The sequence below is a fragment of the Rousettus aegyptiacus genome, unplaced genomic scaffold (genome assembly GCF_014176215.1).
Source record: "Rousettus aegyptiacus isolate mRouAeg1 unplaced genomic scaffold, mRouAeg1.p scaffold_m13_p_10, whole genome shotgun sequence".
Taxonomy (NCBI): Eukaryota; Metazoa; Chordata; class Mammalia; order Chiroptera; family Pteropodidae; genus Rousettus; species Rousettus aegyptiacus.
In genome coordinates this window covers 41041655-41061663 of record NW_023416285.1, presented here as the reverse complement: position 1 = coordinate 41061663, position 20009 = coordinate 41041655, and the positions used below count along the sequence as shown (strand labels likewise).

General features: G+C 35.7%; 1 protein-coding gene across 5 annotated transcripts in view; it reads right to left on the bottom strand.

Annotated features, from left to right (window-relative positions):
* The window catches only part of KLHL8 (kelch like family member 8), a 100436-nt gene that overhangs the window by 38010 nt on the left and 42417 nt on the right, over positions 1 to 20009 (bottom strand). For 2 of the 5 annotated variants that reach the window (XM_036227728.1, XM_016161065.2), the window contains exons 1-2: positions 15551 to 15714; positions 3711 to 3782 (exon numbers count right to left, since the gene is read on the bottom strand). The exons of 1 other annotated variant lie outside the window; for it this stretch is intronic. The gene's annotated coding sequence lies outside the window, so the exon portion shown is untranslated. Of the gene's footprint in view, positions 1 to 3710; positions 3783 to 15550; positions 15715 to 20009 lie in introns of those variants that run through there. 2 more of the 5 variants (XM_016161069.2, XM_016161062.2) reach the window with 1 other exon arrangement.

The following is a 20009-nucleotide window of genomic DNA, read 5'->3' as shown; positions in this document are numbered from 1 at the left end:
AAACATTTCTCCAAAGAAATACATATGGCCGATAAACACATGAAAAGATGTTCACCATCACTAATTATCACGGAAATAAAAATCAATAACACAATGAGAGAACTCCTCATGCCCACTAGGATGGCCACTAACAAAAAACAGAGAACCAAAAACCAAAAAAATCCTAAAAATAACAAATGTTGTCCAAGATGTGAAGGAATTTTAACGCTTACTCACTGTTGCTAGGAATGTTAAAATGGCGCAGATGCTATGGAAACAGTATCTCGGTTCCTCAAAAAATTAAAAACAGAATTACTATACCATGCAGAAATCCGGCTTCTGGGTATATATATTAAAAAAATGAAAACAGGACCTGAAAGATATATTTGCATACCTATGTTCACTGCAGCATTATTCACAATAGCCATGAGGTAGAAGCAACCTAAATTTCAATCGATGGATGAATAAAGAAAATGTGGCCTACATATACAATTGAAATTATTCAGCCCTAAAAGAAGAAACTTGTCATATGCTACAACAGGAAGGAATCTTGTGAGCTAAATAAAGTTCTAAGTGAAATAAGGAAGTCGCAAAACAACTATTGCATGAATCTGCTTATATGAGGTATGCAGTCGAATTCTTAGAAGCATAAAGTAGAATGTTGTTTGCCTGAGGCTGAAGGGTAAGGGAGAGAGGAGTTGTTCAATGGGTAAGGCATTTCAGTTTTACAAAATGGAAAAGTTCCGGAAATCTGTTGTACAACAATGTAATAGAGTTAACACTATTGTACTATACACTTAAAAAAAAAGACACTACATACTGATAAGGGTCAATTCACCAAGATTTAACAATTCTATATATGCATGTAGCTAACAACAAAGGTTTAAAATACACAAAGCAAAAATTCGCACAACTGAGAGAAATAGATATATCCACACTTATAACTGAGACTTGAATATTACTCTTTCAGTAATAGAATTCTCATTGACCAAGGATCATCAATATTAAAGAACCGAACATCAAATATATATAACTGACATTTATAGAACGATCCTCCCAACAAAATGTATTTTCAAGTGCCCATGGAACATTCACTAAGATAAACCATATCCTAGGTCAATAAAGAACGCTTCACAAATATTTTTAAAAATTACTGTGTACAGAATGTTCTTTCATCGCAATGGAATTAAACTAGAAATAAGTAACAAAGATAATCAAAATAAATTTCCAAATGTTTGTAAATTAAACAGCATGCTTCTAAATAATCTATGAAGCAAAGAGGAAGTCTCAAGAAAAATTAGAAAACATTGAGCTGAACAAAAATGAAAATATGACATATCAAAACTTGCGGGATACAGCTAAAGCAGTGCTTTGGGGAAACTGTAGAGCACTGAATGCTTATACTAGAAAAAAGGTCTTAAATCAATAATTTAATCTTCCACTTTAAACTAGAAAAAAAAACAGCAAAATGTACTCAAAGCAAGCATAAGGAATAAAGAACACAAACCAATAATATTGAAAACAGAAAATAGACAAAATCAAAACACAAAAAACTTTTTTGAAAAGATCAATAAAACTGATAAACATCTAGCAAGACTGACAAAAAAAGGAAAAGACACAAGCCTCCACTATCTGGATTATCAGGGACTATTACAGGAACCCTACCGACATTAAAAGGTTAATAAGCTAACTATTATGGAAAACTCTATGTATATCACTGTGACAACTTAGTGTAAGTTCTCTCTAGTTCTACACAACATGAAAAATAAAAGGCACAGAGACTGAAAAGAAATGAAACTGTCCCTATTAGCAAAATGATTGTAAAACACTCCCAAGAAATATCCAGAACTAGTAAATTAAGCAATGTCACATGATACACAGTGAACACGCAAAAATCAATCATATTTCTATATATTAGCAACGCACTAAAATTATAAAAAGCAACACTACCAACAATGACTCAGAGAAAAAAAAATTAAAAATTTATTCTAAAATCAAAGCAGATTTTAAAAATGACAATATGATAATGGTAAATGAATAGATGCACACATTTCAACAGAACAGAACAGAGAGTTCAAAAACAGACCCACACAAATATGATCAATTGATTACTGACAAGGTACAAAAGCAATTCAATGGATGGTCTTTTGTCAAAAGATGTTGAAATAACTAGACATCCATATACAAAATGATGAACCTTGACCTAAGCCTCATACCATATATAAAAACTAACTGAAAGTGGATCAGAGACTGCATACACACACACATATATACACATTTATAACACAGACATATATATTTAGAAGAAAACATAGGAGAAAACCTTCATGACTGAGATCAGTCCACTAGTTTTAGGAAAAGACTTCTCAGATACATTAAAAAATTGATAAAATGGACTTCATCAAAATTTAAAACTTTTGCTATGAGAAAGACACTGTGAAAGAATAAAAAGATAAGCTGCAGACCAGGAGAAAATGTTTGCAAATAAAACATCTGGAAAAAGACTTGTATGCCCAATAAAGAACTTTCAAAACTCAATAGTAAGAAAACTACCCAATTAAAATATGTGCAAAAGACTTATGATATTTCCACAATGATAATGTACAGATGGCAAACAGCACGCAAAAAATGTTCACCATTATCACCATTAGGGAAATAAAAATTAAAACTACAATAAAATAGCACTATACACCTATTAGAATGGCTAAAATAAAAAAATTCTAACACTACCAAACGTTGATGAGGCTGTGAAACACCTGGAACTTTCATACAATGCTGGTGGGGATGTAAAATGGTACATCCATTATACAAAAATTTTTCACTTCTTATACATACGACTTACCCTATGACTCACATTCTTAAAACTCCTACACATTTACCTAGAAAAATGAAAACTTATGTTTACAGAAAAACTTGCACATGACAATTTATAGCAGCTCTCTTTGCATCTGCCAACAACTAGAAACAATCCAAATACTCATCAACAAGTGAATGGATAAACAAACTGTGGTGTACCCATACAATGGAATAGTACTCAGCAATAAAAAGGAACAGACTTAATACATGAAGCAACTTGGATGCATCTCAAGAGCATTATGCTGAGTGAAAGAAACTGGTCTGAAAAGGTTATATACTTCATGAATCCATTTATAAGATATTCCCAAAAAGACAAATTCATGGTGATGGAAAGCAGATCAGTGGTTGCCAGCGGCTAGGGGCCTGGGGAAGGTGCTATTATAAAGAAACGACACAAAGGATAGAAACCTTTTGTATCCTCATGTGATTAGACAAATCTATACACATGTCAAAATTCAGAGAACTGTATACCATAAAAGTCAAATTTTATTGTAAGATAAAACATAAAATAGGTAAAAGTTACATTTCAACATATTCACGACAAAATTTAAAGAACACAAAAGGCAAAATAATCACGAGCTTCCTCTATTCCCTACAGAGATAAATCATCCATAGAACAAGACATAAAGGCAGATGTCATCACCAATACCAATATCATCACCACCATCACCATCATCCCAAATACTATCAACATGATACAGAACACTACTATCTGCCAGACACTGTTTTAAGTACTTTATATATGTTAAGTCACTTAATTTTCACTATAACTTTATAAGGCAGCTACTTTTATTTTACTCTTTTTACAGAAGAGGAACCTGAGTCACAATGAGATGGAGTGGATCCCAAAGAAGTGGTAGAGGCAGGATTCAAACCTAGGCAGCAGGGCTCCAAGGATCTGCACTGTTAACTACTGCAGTACTGTTCATAGCATTCTTGCAAGTGAACTAGAATTAGAAAAAAAAAAAAAAAAAGAAAAACATAAAAAATTAAGGTCCCTATCTTCTCCCCTGTAAAACCAGCTATTCTATTCCCCTACTTCTGCAAGTGGCTACACTGTTTTTATTGTTGTTGTTGTCCTATTTCAAATCCTGAGCCATGTCTGACTATTCTCTCAACTTGCATAACTTATCAGTTTCAATTCCCCTGATTTCTCCTTAGGAAAATCTCTATCCCATTAATCCCTTTTTTCCTGCTCTAATTAAACTTTATTCTCTTTCACTGTACTCTAATTAGACCCCCGTATCCTGTCTGGATTACTACAGCCTCCATGAACCAATCATCGTGCCCTTCCCTCCCATCCCTGAACATCTATCAAAGGCAATGCTGCCAGACTTACCTAGCTCTGTGTGTCACTTCTAAACTGCTTACCAGTATGTAATCAGCTTGTTCTGGTATTCAAGACCATTCTTCCAGTTTTTTCCTCCACTAATTTTTTTAATTTTTATTATGGTGGCATTGGTTAATGAAATCCAGTAAGTTTCAAATGTATAATTCAATAGTAAGTCATATATATATTATACATATATATTACATTGTATGTTCAACGCCCATAGTTAGATTTCTGTCACCATATATGTCCCCTTTTACTCCTCCGCTAATTCTTGACATAAAGTAGGGGAAAGGGAGAAAAAGACTACTTACTAAACCTCTATGTGTCATGTATTTCACAGAAATGTATGTGCAAGTACGCATGTTATCCCTTGTGGGGAAAAGATGTGAAGGCCCAGCTTGAATGATGCTTCTTTAATGAAGTCTCTAAATTCTCCCAGTGAGATGTGATCTCCCTTGTTGTACTTTATACTTTTCTGACTCACTCACTTTCTTAACTTTATTCGTGCTACTCATCTGCTTAATACAGTGTGAACTCTTTGAGAAGACTGTCTTAATAACATCTATTTATATTGCCCACATGAGCCTGGGTCATGAGTCATAGAATCAACATGCTTTTTGTGGGTTGGGTGTTTCCCCCTCCCCAACATAACTGCCAATTAGGTCTAATGGGTCTTCTTTCATCTGGAACTTTCATCACATTATATGCTGTACCCTAAGTGTCCGAATATTATGACAACAGACATCATTAATATCTTATATGTAAACTTCATGTTTAAATACACACAATTCAAAACTCACATATTTTTTTCAAACCACTCTAGCATCTGTCTAGTAAAAGGTTTTATCTATTATTGTCACAAAATTATTCCCTTTGTCAGAAGACTTTTCTATGAAAGGGGCGCTAATGAATATTCATTTTTATAAAATTATTTTTACATTTGACATCGGATTTGAGCAAGACACTACAGCTTAAAACTTTCTATACCAAATTCTCTTAAAATAGTCTATTTAAAGAATGTAATGTCCTCAACTTTAAAAAGAAATTATTATATATAATAAAACAGGAAGACAGGAGCAGGAAAAGAATATTCACTCAAAGACATTTCACTATAAGAAATTTAGCAGACGTTGGGACTTATAAAGACTATGTATTAATATCAAGGGAAAGTATAACTCAGCCTCAACTCCAATTCCCAAGTTTTTTAAAATGTATCTAAGAATATAACACTTAGGCAGAAAACATGTGATACTATCTCTTCCCCAAATATATTAAGAGCTTAAAAACACCAGAAAAAGAGACATGATCCATGGATATCTATTTCTATCACACCCTGGTACATTATGACGCTGAGACCATTTTTTTGCTCTTTTAAGTGTCAAAGTCATATCAATCAACAAAACAGAAAGTTCAGAAGAAAAAAATACTTCAAACACAAGTAGATTTTATGGACTCACTGCAAAGAGTATATAACAAGTGTATTTTTTTGTTGTTGTTAATAAGGTTACATAGGTTTAAAGTGTACAATTCTATACTACATCATCTGTATATTGCATTGTTTACCACCTAAAATCAAGTTTCTGTGACACCATATATTTGATCCCTTTTACCCTCTTCTATGTCCCTCTATGCCCCTTTTCCTCTGGTAACCACTATATTGTTGTCTGTATCTATGAAAAACTAATGTATTTTTACATGTAAACACAACTTACTATGGATTACAGGAAACAGGACTTACAGTAAAAACATAAAGATACTACCATGTTAAGTCAATCTACTTTATTCCTTTTTCAAACTTCTTTGCACTTATAATCTATACCACTTTTTAGCATGTACTATCACTATGTAATACTATCATGCAGAACACTGTATTAACTACTATATTGTATAATTCTCATAACTAAGGTCTTTGCAGGAAAAGAGTGACTTTTATACTTCATATTAATTAGAAGAGTACTAAGTAGAAAGAGAATTCCAAATGGCACTTTGACTGAAAGCACCTCTAAAAAACTTCAATGCTGCTATATATTTACTGCTGCAACACTTACAACATACAGCAATTAAATCACTTCTTTAAAAGAACTTTAGCTTTGTATTCTTTACAATTCAGTTAGATGAAGATTTAAGATGATACAAATGTTATATATTATATAGCAGTAGAGCTATATCTGACAGTTGCTGGAAGATGTGTATTTACTAAAATTAACTTGTGTATATTTGTGAAATAACAAGATGGCAAGCCCTCCTACCTCATGTATACAGTAAAAGCTGACTACATGCAATTCTCCCTATACTTCATGCTTAGGTTATGTATGCTCTCATTTTAAAATGTCCTTTACCACTACCCCTTCTTATCAGCTGACTCTTACTCATCTTTTAAGACTCAGCTCAGGTTCATTTGCTCAAAAAGATTATTCCTGAAAATCTTCCTTATTCCTGGCCTGAGCTGGGTGTGCTTCCTCTGTGCTTCCATAACAATCTGATCACATCTTTGTTCACTGCACTAATCATAAAGTGGATTATATCATACTTGATATTTAGTCAAATGTATAATACTTGTAATAATTGCCTATTGACTCTTGGTCCTTCCCGTAACTCTATATAAGCCTCAAAATATAAGCACCTTCCAGTCACTCCTAGTGTTCCCATGTTGAGCGCAACACACAGTAAATAGAGGTACTAAGATTATTTTTGGAAAGATATTTATTTCCATTTTTGAATAATTTTATTTCAAAGGTACATATTTGTTATTTTTACTTTAGAGTAAAAAAAAAACTATATTCATTATTCCTTTTCTATTTATAAAAGCAAAGAGTAGGGATTTTAAATTTTGAATCAAGTAGTCCAAAAGAAAATACATTGTGCTAATTAAAGGAGATATCTCTTCTGACTGGATTGTAGTTCCAATAGTTCCTACTTAATCAAAGTATACATGATTTCCCACAATTTACTCCTGTGACTTTAACAAAAATGTTTTCCTTAGCATTAGCATGCAGTAGATACAATTATTACCAAAGTCTGCTTGTTAAATTCCAATGTAATCTCCAGGGTCTGTAAACACCACTTTCACTGCACTGAATGCTTTCTAAGATATTTCTGTTTGGGAGTCTATTTTATTAAGAAGGTATTCTACTGATGCTTAACTACCATAATCATTTTTTGTTTGAACTTTCTGCTTAATTTATTATAGTCTTAATAAGCTGAAAGTCTAGTATAAAGTAGAAAAAAAAATTGCATATTACCTAAATATGTGAACTACATGTGTGAACTCTCTCTTAGAAGGGACCTCTTTTTACTTATTATTTTTAACTGAGAATGTCATAGAAATCACAGAGTTGTAATTAAGATAACAAATGACAATTATGTGAAGACATAAAACCTACCAAAAAATATATTTATCAATAATTTGTTTCCAAGTGTGAAAAGATATTTCCCACTAGATATCCGAAATGAAAAAAACAAACAAAAAAATACAAAGTTGAATAATAATCATTACTTGAAAGAGAGCTATGCTGGCCAGGCACAGTCCCTCTGAGTAGAGCAAACTGCTAATCTTAACATAGGGTTTGAGAGGGAGGAAGTATGTAGTTCAGGCGGACTGGTGGACTTTCAGAGGCTTAGAAGCTGTTACTTGAATGGCTATCACCAAATGATTTGGCTTGCAAAACTCTATTCACGAAGGCAGGCTGTTGATAGGTTACAACTGACTTAAAACCAATTCTAAAGAAGTGTCAGTTATTAACCAATTTAAACTAATTCTGGTGACTGTTATCACGGCTAAGAATCAATCTTCTCCTAGTTTGATAACTTTTTTATTTTTGCAAGGTAAGCACAGAAGCCAACATATGCATAGATACATACATACTAAAAATACATAGTAGGCATAGTTTTATAATCACATTTCAAGAAATTTCAATAAAAAATAGAAAATATTGTCAGTGTTAAAGGGAAACATCATTTGTTTTATATTCATTTAATCAATCATCACATAGTGTATCGCAGGTTCTGGAAATTCAAAGATGAATATGAAAGGGAACAACCATGTGTGTTTACATCAGTATTATTCAAAGTGGATGTGGTCCACAAATTTTTTTACAATAAATACAAAAATGGAGTGTTTAGAAACTCTTATAGAAAGATATATTTGACAGAGTAATTTTATCTGTTGAAGCTAATAAAAACATTGAGGTTGATATTTTTTTGTGTCTCTTTTTCCATTTCATTTTTCTAGTACATTATTTTTGTTGTCTTAACAACGTATTGGTTTACCACAAGGAATTTGAGATGTACTACTTTACAAGACTCAAGAAAGGCAGATATCCACAATAGATGAGCCTGCTATGTTTTGCTACTAAGATACAGGCGAAAGGAATGTGTATCACACACCAAGCAAATAAACACCTACATCAAAATTTTAAGACTGGTGTTGGCAGCTTGAAAAATAATTCCTCTGCAGATGATACGGCTGCATTATCAATCTTCCACATGGACTAGATTACACCACATGGAAAAACAAATGACTCTGAGATAAAAATTGCTTGAAATTTAGAAATACCTTAACCAATTTATCACTTGTATTTTTTAAGAAAAAAAAAAGTATGCACAAGTTTCTATTTTTTTAAAGTTATCAAAAATAATCCCCCCCCCCAAAAAAGAGAAATAAAACATGACATAATTGCTACCATTAAGGAGCTTGAATCATCTAGACGAGGCAAAAACAGATAATATGGTAAAGGCAACAGTAGAAAGATATACTAGATATTATGGAAGAACCATAATATCACTAAATTAGCCTGGGTGATTAAGAAAGCTCACCATTGAATATGATAGCTCACATAGACTCAAGTCCCCATTTCACTCTATCCAACTACAATAACTAAGTTCCAAATATTCTGCTTCCTCAATTTCTCTCATAGTGTTTGGCCTTGCTTTTTTTGCCACAACACTTTAGTCACAGGACCCATCATCTCACAGCTATTACCACCACCTCCTAACAGCCTCTTCTCTCGTCAATACATCCTTCTTACTGCTGCCAGTTATTCCCAAATTCCAATCGGATCATGTCACCTCAATGCTTAAAAGCTTCCATGGATAATGTAATGGTAAGTGGAAAAAATTGAATACAAACTATATGATCTCTATTTTACAAATATGTACATATAATAAGTTTCCAACTGCAATTGCTGTTTTGTAATCAATTAATGAAATGATTTCAAAAGCCTCTGCTTATTACAGATAAATTTGTGGAGGAAAATGAGGAAACACAAGTTTAAAAGTGGGTCACAGAACTTTAAGGTACAAGCCATACAAAGTATATTGCTTAAATCCTTCAAATTGTAAGAAGAAAAATGAATAAATGTTTATTATAGTTAGCATGTCTATTTTGACTAGGTTATATATTCTTATACAGTCACATGCCACATAATGTTTCAATGACAGACTGCATATATGACCATGGTATATCATATAGCCCTGATGTGTAGTAGGCTATACCTTCTAGGTTTATGTAAGTACATTCTATCATGTTCACACCATGAAAAAATTGCCTAAAAATGTATTTTTCAGAATGTATCCCCTAAGTGGCTTATGATTGTAATCATAAACACTTTAAAATACTTTAAAGTCTCTTATATAATGATCATATGGCACACTTGTTAATTTTATAGAACTTAAGAGGTAGCATAGTATAGCAGAAATAACAGTTGAGTTGGGTATCAGGAGAATTGGATTTTAACTAGCTTTATTATTGGGAAATTATCTAATCTCTCTAAGTCTCAGTTTCTTCTCTTATAAAAAAGAGTAGGTTTATGTCAGGGGTCAGCAACCTTTTTCTATAAAGGACCAGAGAGTAAATACTTTAAGCTTTGTGGGCCATCCAGACTCTATCATTACAGCTGACCCTTGAACAATTGTGCCACTAAACCGAGGACTTTTTTTCCAGTTGACCAGGATCAAACCCCGGAGTTCAAGGATCAACTCCATAACTCCATGTTGGAAATCTGTGTATTCAACTGCATGTGCAAGGACCTGCTGGAGTTAAATGCAGACTTTTGACTGCCTGAGATCAGTGCCTCTGCCTCCTTAACCTTGTGAACTATACTCAACTATGATATTGTAGTAGAAAAGTACTCATAGACATAAATAAAGGAATGAGTATGGCTGTGTTCCAATAAAACTTTATAAAACCATCAGCAAGCTGGATTTGGCCTATGAAACCTTAATTTTAGGAAATCGCTGTTTACTTCTAAGTTTAAACTATGAGTACTTCTTCTTCCTATTTAAAATTACTTATGTTGTTGCCTTGCTTTTTAGAGACATTTGTTAGCCATATCTTAACACAAGACACACAAACTAGAGATTAACAGCAGACTTTAGAACCAGACAGTTTTGGGATTCCCTATTAGCTGTGGAACCTTGGGCAAGTCACTAAAAAATTGAGCCTCATCTTTCTTGTAAGGTCGTTGTACAGATTAAATGAGTTAACATATGTAAAGTACTTAGCCCTCCATATATCTAGTAAACAGTAAGCATTCAATAAATGGAAATTATTACTTTTATAAATTATGTAATCCTAAATGCTTGATCAAGAATACAATCTACCAATCAACATTTCTTCCAGCAGAGAAACAAAACATGCTTTATAATAATCTATATTCTGATGCATTTTTCTCTACAGCGAAAGATGAGGACTGGCTATATTACCCTAAGTCTTCCTATTATTATTTTTTTAATGACAACAGTCAGCATTAGTTGAGTGCTAGCCACTTACTAGCTATATGACCTTGGTTAAGTTACATAACTTTTCATTAACTTCAGTTTCTTCAACTGTAAAAATGAAGAACAGTACCAACTTCATAGGGCTGTTATAAAAATTAAATGAGTTAATAAATTGTCATGTAAGCTATATAAGTAATTGCTATTATTTAAGTTAGATACTTCACATTTATTAATTTCAATCCTCAGGACAACCCAAAGAGGAATTATTCCTATATTTACAGTTGTGGATAATGAGGTTCAGAGAAGTTAAGAAATCTACCCAAAGTCACACAGCTATTAAGTGGCAATGCCCAGGACTCTACATAGACCTACCTAACTACAAAGCCAAAACTCAACACTAGGCCAAAGCTGTCACTATATCTTTGTATGGAAAGTATAATATATCTTTCTTTGTACAGTAGATGAGAACTAAAATATAGGTATTAATAATGTTCTGCCCATACAAAAATATTTTTGAGTTTTGAAAAGCTCAGGAGTAAGAGAATACACACAAAAAAATCATTGATCTTCTTAAGGTGATAATATTCCCATAGGTAAACTTTTCCGCTAAAATGATTCTTCTTCGTTTTTTCATATCCGATTAACTTAACTTAAACTTTCATTATTAAACAAGCAATCCTCTGCATTAAGATAACTAAAGATGCAGCACAGCAACTTACCCTTTATACATAAAGTACTAAGCAAATGTCGGTACTGAGATCTATACAGACCTCTCAGACTATTTTTATAAAGTAATCTTAGACAAACACAAGTCTGTTACTTTATTCTATAAATCCCTCAGTATTTAGAACCTTGAACTTTGAAAAGTATTCAGATTTCAAATTTAAAAAACTGACCAATATCACACAGAAAAAGAAAAAATATCTCAAGGAAAAAGAAAGATATTACTCTACTTGATGGATTCATTCATAAATCTATATAATATCACTTGATCCACCTCATACTCTTCAAACCTTGTCACTGCTACTGGTAACTGACCCAGAAACAGAAATTGGCTTCACAGTGTAAAGAAACCTATCACTAACAAAGAAAATAGGACTGGTTTGATGCAACTTACTTCCAAACTCTCATTATAAGAATGAACTCTAACCTAATTCAGAAATTCCCCAAATACAAATAAGATTAACTTAAAATGTTATAAATTCAAATTATAAATGAACCTACATAAGCTGATTGTAAATTCCATATTCTTTCTAAATCAGAAAATTAAAATGATCATCAATTAGAATATAACTTTCTACCTTGTGCTAAGAAGAAATATTATACAACAAATACACTATATAAATATCATCATCTAGTTTGGAAGATAAAATACCAGATTTTCTTTAGCATTTGGTGTTGCGTTGAGAAAAGAAAAAACGTCCAAATTTTAGATTAAACAAACCAAATTATCTTTTAGCATTTCAAAACAATATTCTAATACACTGAATTGCATTAGGTGCCATTCTTAACCATGCATTTTATTGCCCATCAAGGCTAGGGATGGGAGGAGTGGATAGTATCTGCCTAATAGATCAATTAGAAGTATCATCTCCAGGTTTAAGAAGCAGCACTCCTATTCATATGAACACATTATAATTATCAGTATCTAGTTCTGGAAGAAAACAGGTGCAGTGCTTCAAAAATTACATGTTCACTTTCCTTTTTCAAAAAACTAATTTTAAAAATAATCTTCAAAATATTTAGTAAAAAAAACCTACCTAGGTAACTGAAGCTAACAATTCTTAGATCATTTGGGGGGAGGACCATCATGAACTCCTTTTGAACATGTTGAAAGCTGTGAGTCTTCTTCCCAGAAAAGTACTGTACAGATATAGACAGAGTTCACACTCTTGGAAGTCCGTTTATGGGCACACCCATAGATCAAGTTCAGAACCAGAGAGACGAAGAATTTTCCCTAAGGTCCCTTTGACCTTCTTCCATAGTTTTACCTCTGACTCACAAGAACTAAATTATTCATAACCAGACAATGAACTCTCTTGTATAGCCAACCCTTTAAAAAGTTTGATAGTATTTACATAATATTCACCAAGAAATAAACTATAAGTGGCAGCATTTTAAAAACCAGCACGTGACTAGTGATATCAATGAATAATTAATTTAGAACATGACACTTTATAAAATTATGTCTCATATTATAATATTCTTATCCTCCATTACAGCTAAGGAGATATAAGTTCAAAAAATAACTTGCCATGGTCACACAGTCAACAAGTGAAGAGCTGGGATTCCAATCCAGAGCTGTCTAGTTCCAGACTGAGTTCAGAACATTATTATGTCCGGATGCTCCCAAAAAAGGCTCTCAGAGAGAGAGAGAGAAAAAAAAGCCTCACGGATCACTCTTAGCTATATCTTGACATCAGTAAAGAAAAATTAATATAACTAAAATGTTTGATTTCCTCTTGCTTCACTGGTTCACATAAAACATGTTTTTCATAAAAGTGAAAAATAATCAAGCTAATGAGTTTTAGGACTGAAAAATATGACATTTTGTTGTCCTCTGAAGCATTCTTTTCCCTCATTTCTTTAGTTCTTAAAATACAAAACAAATGACTGTTGAAAATTCTAAAAGAAACAAAAGTTTAAACATTCAATTTAAAACAGAAAAACTATTTGAAATTAATTTTTAAGACGTTCAAAATATTACTTTTTTAAAAATGACAATACCCATTTCTATTCTCTACTACCCAAAGTTCTTGATATTTTTTAAAAAGGGTCATTTGTCTGAACTCATAGAATGTACACCAAGACTGAACACTAAATGTAAACTCTGGACTTTGCATGACCATAATGCATCAGTGTAGGTTCATCAATTGTAACAAATTTATCATTCCAGTGGGGGATTTTTGACAGTTGGGGAGAGATGCCTATGGGGGCAGGGGTATATGAGAAATCTCTGTAGCCTCCACTCAACTTTGCTATGAACCTAAAACTGCTCTAAATATAAATTCTATTTCGAGAAGGAGGTGATGGTGTCAAAATTTACTTTTATCGACCTCACTTTCTTCTTAACAAATGAGGAAATACTGTTTTTAAAAAATTATCTTCACTGGCTATGAATTAAGTTTTCTGCCTGGATGCAGAATGTGCAATTATTACAGGATATACTGTCATCTTTTAAAAAACAATAATAATATTCTTATCAAATGCTAGAATAGCAGCTTTAAATGTTAATATGAAGCTAAATGCAATCGTTGAGGTACAGTATCCTGAGGTTTATTTTTATATTTATTAATACTACTTGGCATGTTAAAAGCTATCTATGAAATGACTAAAAGTGCTAGGAGGGAAGAGGAAAAGCAGCAGCCAATGAAAAAAGCCACCGCCAGGCAGAGGTCTTCAGCTCATCCAAGTCTACCCTCTACGACAGGATCAAAATGTGAGGGAAATGGAGGAAGACGATTTCCTAATAGAGCGAGAATGAAGAACACCAAGAGCCGACCAAGTATCAACCTAAATAGGAGAAAAGCAACACACACAAAAAGAAAAAGTGCGACCAGCAGGTAAAATACTTGTGTCAACCCATGTTCTTCCAAGAACCTTTTCCCAAAGAATCCCCCAAAGAGGTAACATTAACATAGGAAAGGGCCATGGTTTTGCTATTAAAACAAATTAAAAGGAATACTGTGAAAAGTTCGATTTTCTATGAAAATTCACCTGATTAAACACTACCAGTGGGAAAATATATAAAAAGCTTTTCAAACCCAGGCGCCTAGGTGAGCAAATCCAGGGAAGGCCAAGTCCTGGGCTAGAAAACTCCAACTACGTAGACGAATTGCCCTCCCTAAAGAAACCGGCAAGTTAACCGAGCCCAGAACCTCGAGGGAGGAGAGAGCCGGGACCGCGGCAGTAAAACAACTCCTCTGAGCGGCTGCGGCTGCTGAAGAGCTGAGGTTTCTGGTGTCACCAGGAGGCACTCTTCCACGCGGTCTCCACCGCCGCGGGAGGTACACCTGGGGCGGACAGACGCTCCCAGTACCAGTGAGAATGACTGGCAGCGGGCCCCACTGATGGGCTAGTCTCATATGAGTGACTAACATCCCCCACCCCGCGGTACCCACAAGTCCCGGACAGGCAACAAGCCCCCTGAGCGAGGAGGTCCCGGCCGCGCGGCTAATTCCCCAAGCCGACTGCGAGTCCCCGCTCAGCAGGCCCCGGACTCAGCCCACCCGTCCCACCCCCACGGCCTCAGTTCCCGGGGGCGTCCAGCCGCCCTCCCCGAACCCCGACCCCGCGCCGGCCGCACCACTCATTCCCTGGAGCCCGCGAAGCACCTGCCTGTCCCTATTCTCCGAAAGACCGACAGGAGCGTGCCGAGGGGCCGCGAGCGAGGCTGACAGAGCCAGAGGCTGGGGTTCCCCTCGGAGAACGCGACCCCGTTCCTCCCGCCAAAGGGGGCGGCAGAAACCGTGCAGCGCTTTAATGGGCCCCAACCCTCTCGGCTGTAGAGTTTGGGTTACGGCTCGCAGGGCTGGAGTTTCCCTGCGCCTGAGGCGCGAGCCGGGACGGCTTTACGGTTTGCAGCTGGGGTGAGGGAGGGCTCGGCGGGAGCGGACCGCAGCGCACAAAGGAGCCGGGAATGAAGCGAGACAAGCGTCCGGTTACCTCGGTCCTCGGCTCGTCCCGCCGCTCGCGTCTTTCCGGCCTCGCCAAGGCTGCAGTCGCTCTACCTGGTTACCGCAGGCTGCGGCTGCGAGGTAGCAGCCCAGTGTGAGCACTGGACGGACGCGCGCCCCCCTGCGCGGTCCCGCCGAGCCCGGGCCCGAGCGCGGCGCCTCGGGGGCGGGGCGGAGCGTGCGAGCCAGGCCTGCGCACAGCACTCTGGGAAGTGTGGTCTGCGGCCGCCTACCCCGAGTGTTCGCCGCCTGCGCTAACCCGTGAGCCCTGGAGCCTCAGGGAGCCTGAGCAGCGTTATCGTGCGGCGTTAAGGCAGGCGGGTCCCTGGCGGAAGTCCTCAAAACGCGTAATGGGATAGTATTTTGCATAAATATATCTGGAGTTTTCAGTTTCTTCACGTCCTTGGCAGCACAAAATTTTATTTTCATGTCCACGAAGCTCCCTCATGGTGGTGTTTTTAGGGTTTATGTCTTTTAAAATAAGGGGAAAGGTCTACTTTTATTCCTATATCACCTTTTCCACATGCTCTGCAAAGGGTATACAAAACAGCTTGTGGTTATAAATATATGCCCACAGGTCATAAACCTAAGGGGGCAATTTGTTGACCTAAGCACTCGCTGCTAAAAACCATTGCAAGAAAAAAAATGTTGAAATACACCAACTTTTCAATAAACTCAATGGAATGTAGAAGGCTAGAGATTGAGAGCAAAACATTTTTAAAGAAGGATATTCCCCTAATGTGTCTTTTGTTACAGCAACCTCATGCTTCCGCAACCCACCCTAAGAATCTATTTCAGAATAAATTCAACCCTAAGTACAGTTATGAATATTAGCACAAAGGTTTGTATTGATTTAGTATAAAAGAGCTTTTTTTACATTAGTATCTTATATAAAAACCCCAAAATGACGATTTGAATTTGAAATTTCATTTCTATAAGTGGGAAAAAAAGTATCACTTTTCACCTAGCAGAAATAGATAATTCTTAATATTTCAAATATTTCTCTTCGGAGCATTATATTTTGCAAGTTTAATACAAATGCCCTTAGAAAAACAGATAATGAGAAATAAAAAGTATGCATCGAGTGTCAAATGAAGTGAGGAGTGTATAAGGTACACCAATGTAGAGCTTTTTGTTGGAAGAGGGGAGTCAGGCAAAAGTTCTGAAAATTAAATCCTCAAAGCAAATGACAAATTGGGGGCGGGAGAGAGAGATTCCTCTCCTAAATAAATGACATACCCACATTCTTTCAAATAATTCTTATTGTTTTTACTATATGTCTTACAAAACAAGAGATACCTTGACGGTGTTCAGGACATGTTACCCCAAAGCCTGACACCTTGGCATATTAAATATTTTAAGCTGAAGGAATTTAATAAGATGACAGAAGTAGGAATGTCACTCTGCACCCACCCACCCCATCACCACCACATTTCTTTCACCCATGTCATAAAGCTTATATATAAAAGAGGAAGGAAGACATTCTTATTGAGATGGAATTTAGGGCTGAGAAGACTATATAAACCTTGTTAAACTAATCTTTATTTTCCTAGATATTTCTTCAGCCTTTACTAACCCTATCTCAAATTCCTTTGTCTTCTCAATTCTTAAAAAAAATTGTGTCTTTGTCTAAAAGGTATAAAAGCTTCCTTCTCTGGTCACTTCTTAGGGTCTTCTCTTGTGAAGGCTCTCATATGCTTGTAGAAATTCAATAAAATTTATATTCTTTTATCCTGTTCCTCTGTCTTTGTCAGTTTAATTTTCAGACCCAACCAGAGACCCTAGGAGGGTCAAAGAACACTTTTTCTTTCCCTATAACCTCAGCTAAAAGAAAAGAACACACATTTCCTAAATCTGACAAAGAGTATCTTCTTAGCTTTTATTCATTATTGTCTAGCTGCATTTGAAAATAACCAGGACCAACCCTTGAGTAAACATCTTTCATTAGAAACTCCTTGGCTTCCCTAAAGTCCCATAAATTAAAACTAGAAAGAATCTGATATCTGTTGACTCATTGTTATACTTTTGTCCAAATAAATTGCAATGTTTTAACCTCAATTGACATTTGCACTTTAAGTCTTTACCTCTAATCCTGGAATAAAAGGCTTTATAATCTCCTAAATAATTTCAGATGTGGCTTGCAGAGGGCTTTGGAAAGACTAATGAAGAGGACAATTTCATCTTCATGTGCGGTGGAAGCAAAGCTTGCAGCTAGAAAGCAGTTCCTTGGACAGCTGCCTGTCTATGAAAACTTCCTTAAAGAGTCCGAATACCACTAGCAAGTTCATCCCTTCCTGTCCAAGTCAGAGTCACCGGTTTGCAATAATCTTTTCTCCCACTCTTCAACTCCTGTCTTATTATCCTCCTCCACAGCCGCTCCTTTGCTGTGATGTTTCAGCTTCCCTTAACAACAATCACTTCCTGCCTTCTGCCTGACCACACACCAGATGGCTGCATTTTCTGGCCTTGGCCTAGTGGCCCAGCTTATGCTATTTTAGTTTATGACAGTTCTTTCATCTATGACCCTTGCTATCAATCAGACATATGTACCTTTAAACCTTTGCTGACCCTTTATCACTCTCTGAAATATTTAAATTTCCCTTTGTAATTGCCATGCCTTCTCCCTCTTTGCCTGGCTAACTCCCACTCACCATTCAATATCAATGTAGGTACTATTTTCATCAGGAAGTCTTTCCTGGTTACAGTACCCCTCTATTTGGGTTTAGTGACTCCTCTATATGCTCACATCGCAACCTATTGTTGCCCCTAAGGTAGCACTTATCAATGAGTATTTTAATTAGTTATCTATTTTTTCATTTGTCTTAAGGTTTCTTAAATAGAAACTAGGAGCATAATATTTGATACATAATAGCCGTTTAATTAAGTACTTGAGCAATAAATGAATGCATATCAACTTTCTACAATAAGGAAGGACTCGGAAAATCTCTTCTGTAAAGGGCCAGATAGTAAATTTTCTAGGCTTGCAGACCATAAGGTCTCTTGCAAATATTCAACTTTGCTTCTAACAGGGTGATGGCTAGTTCTCAGTGGTGGCTCCAGAATATCTATATAAGACAGAAATTGAGTTAAAACTTCTGAGTGGAGTTAAAACTTTTGAGCAGAAGGAATGGGGCCAGGGGGTGCAGCTTTGGGCTAGAGGACACTACTTGAGGATATGTTTCCATAGCAGGTACATTCTTCCTGTTTAGAGTGATTATTTATTTTGGGTAGTTTGGGAGTGGGTCAGTGGATGGAGCTAAAAGAGAAGGCATTTTGATATGGCCACTGTTAGTCCAGTTTGTGCACTAAATTATTTCTTTTGAAAATTACTTATGTTGGTGAGTCTTTTAATTTTATAATTTAATCCAGGTCGGGTGTCCCCCCTCCACCACCACCACCATCACCACCCATTTTTAACATTTGACTTTGCTGTTCCATCCTGTCCAAGTCAAATCACTTTCCATTTCCCATGAACCTGCCTAGACAGGTCAAGCTTTCAGGCTCCATATGTGGGAAGCTGTGAATTCTCTCTAGAGCAATATGTGAAATGACCAGATGAGAGTAATTTGTCTCCATCCCTACTACACTCTAGTAGTGTTATGACTTTAGTTATCAGAAGAACACATTTAGAGCAAATTCCTTTTTCCAATATCTATGAAATATGTGCAATGTACTTCTGAGCAGAAATGTATATGTATGGTAGAAATTAACATAGTGAAACAAATAAAATTGTGTTTCCATTCCAGTATGTATTGCGAATGTTTAATGTCCATGAAAAGTGCTTCTTTCATTAAGATATAGATTTATATTAGCTTTCTGATGTCATCTTCACATTATCATAATGCAGTCTATCTCAAAAATTTATTTTTTTGAGATTTTTAAAATTTCAATAAATGCAGCCTGGCAGATACTGTGAGTTGCTTAAATAGTCTTTCTTCTTCATTAATAAAAGAACCTACTTTTTGGAGGTTGAATATGTACCCAGATTACAGATTATTTTTCATCCTCCCTGACAAACTAAGTTCTATCCATGAGATATAGGTGCAAGTATTGCATGGGACTTTGGGGATGTTCTGCCTGCAGGAAACTAATTCAGGTAGGAGACAGCTCTCTTATCTTTCTTCTTCCTGGAAGTAATGACTTAAATCTTAGCAGCCATCTTGGACTATGAAAAAAGAAAAGGTATCTTTGAGGTATCTGTTCCAACTTGATCAGTAACCAAGGGAACACAATAAATTCCTAACAAAAGCTTTCCATGGTGTTAGCCACATATATTTTCTAACAGTTCCAACTAAAAAGATAAAGGAGTATAGAAAGCAGTGCCTGTTCTTTATATATCCTGATAAATGTAAAAATAATTGCTTCCAGACCCCTTCCCACAACTCCTGACTCCAGCTGTTTGATGGCCATACTTTATCTGTATATTCTCTCCAACTGATGTAAAACTG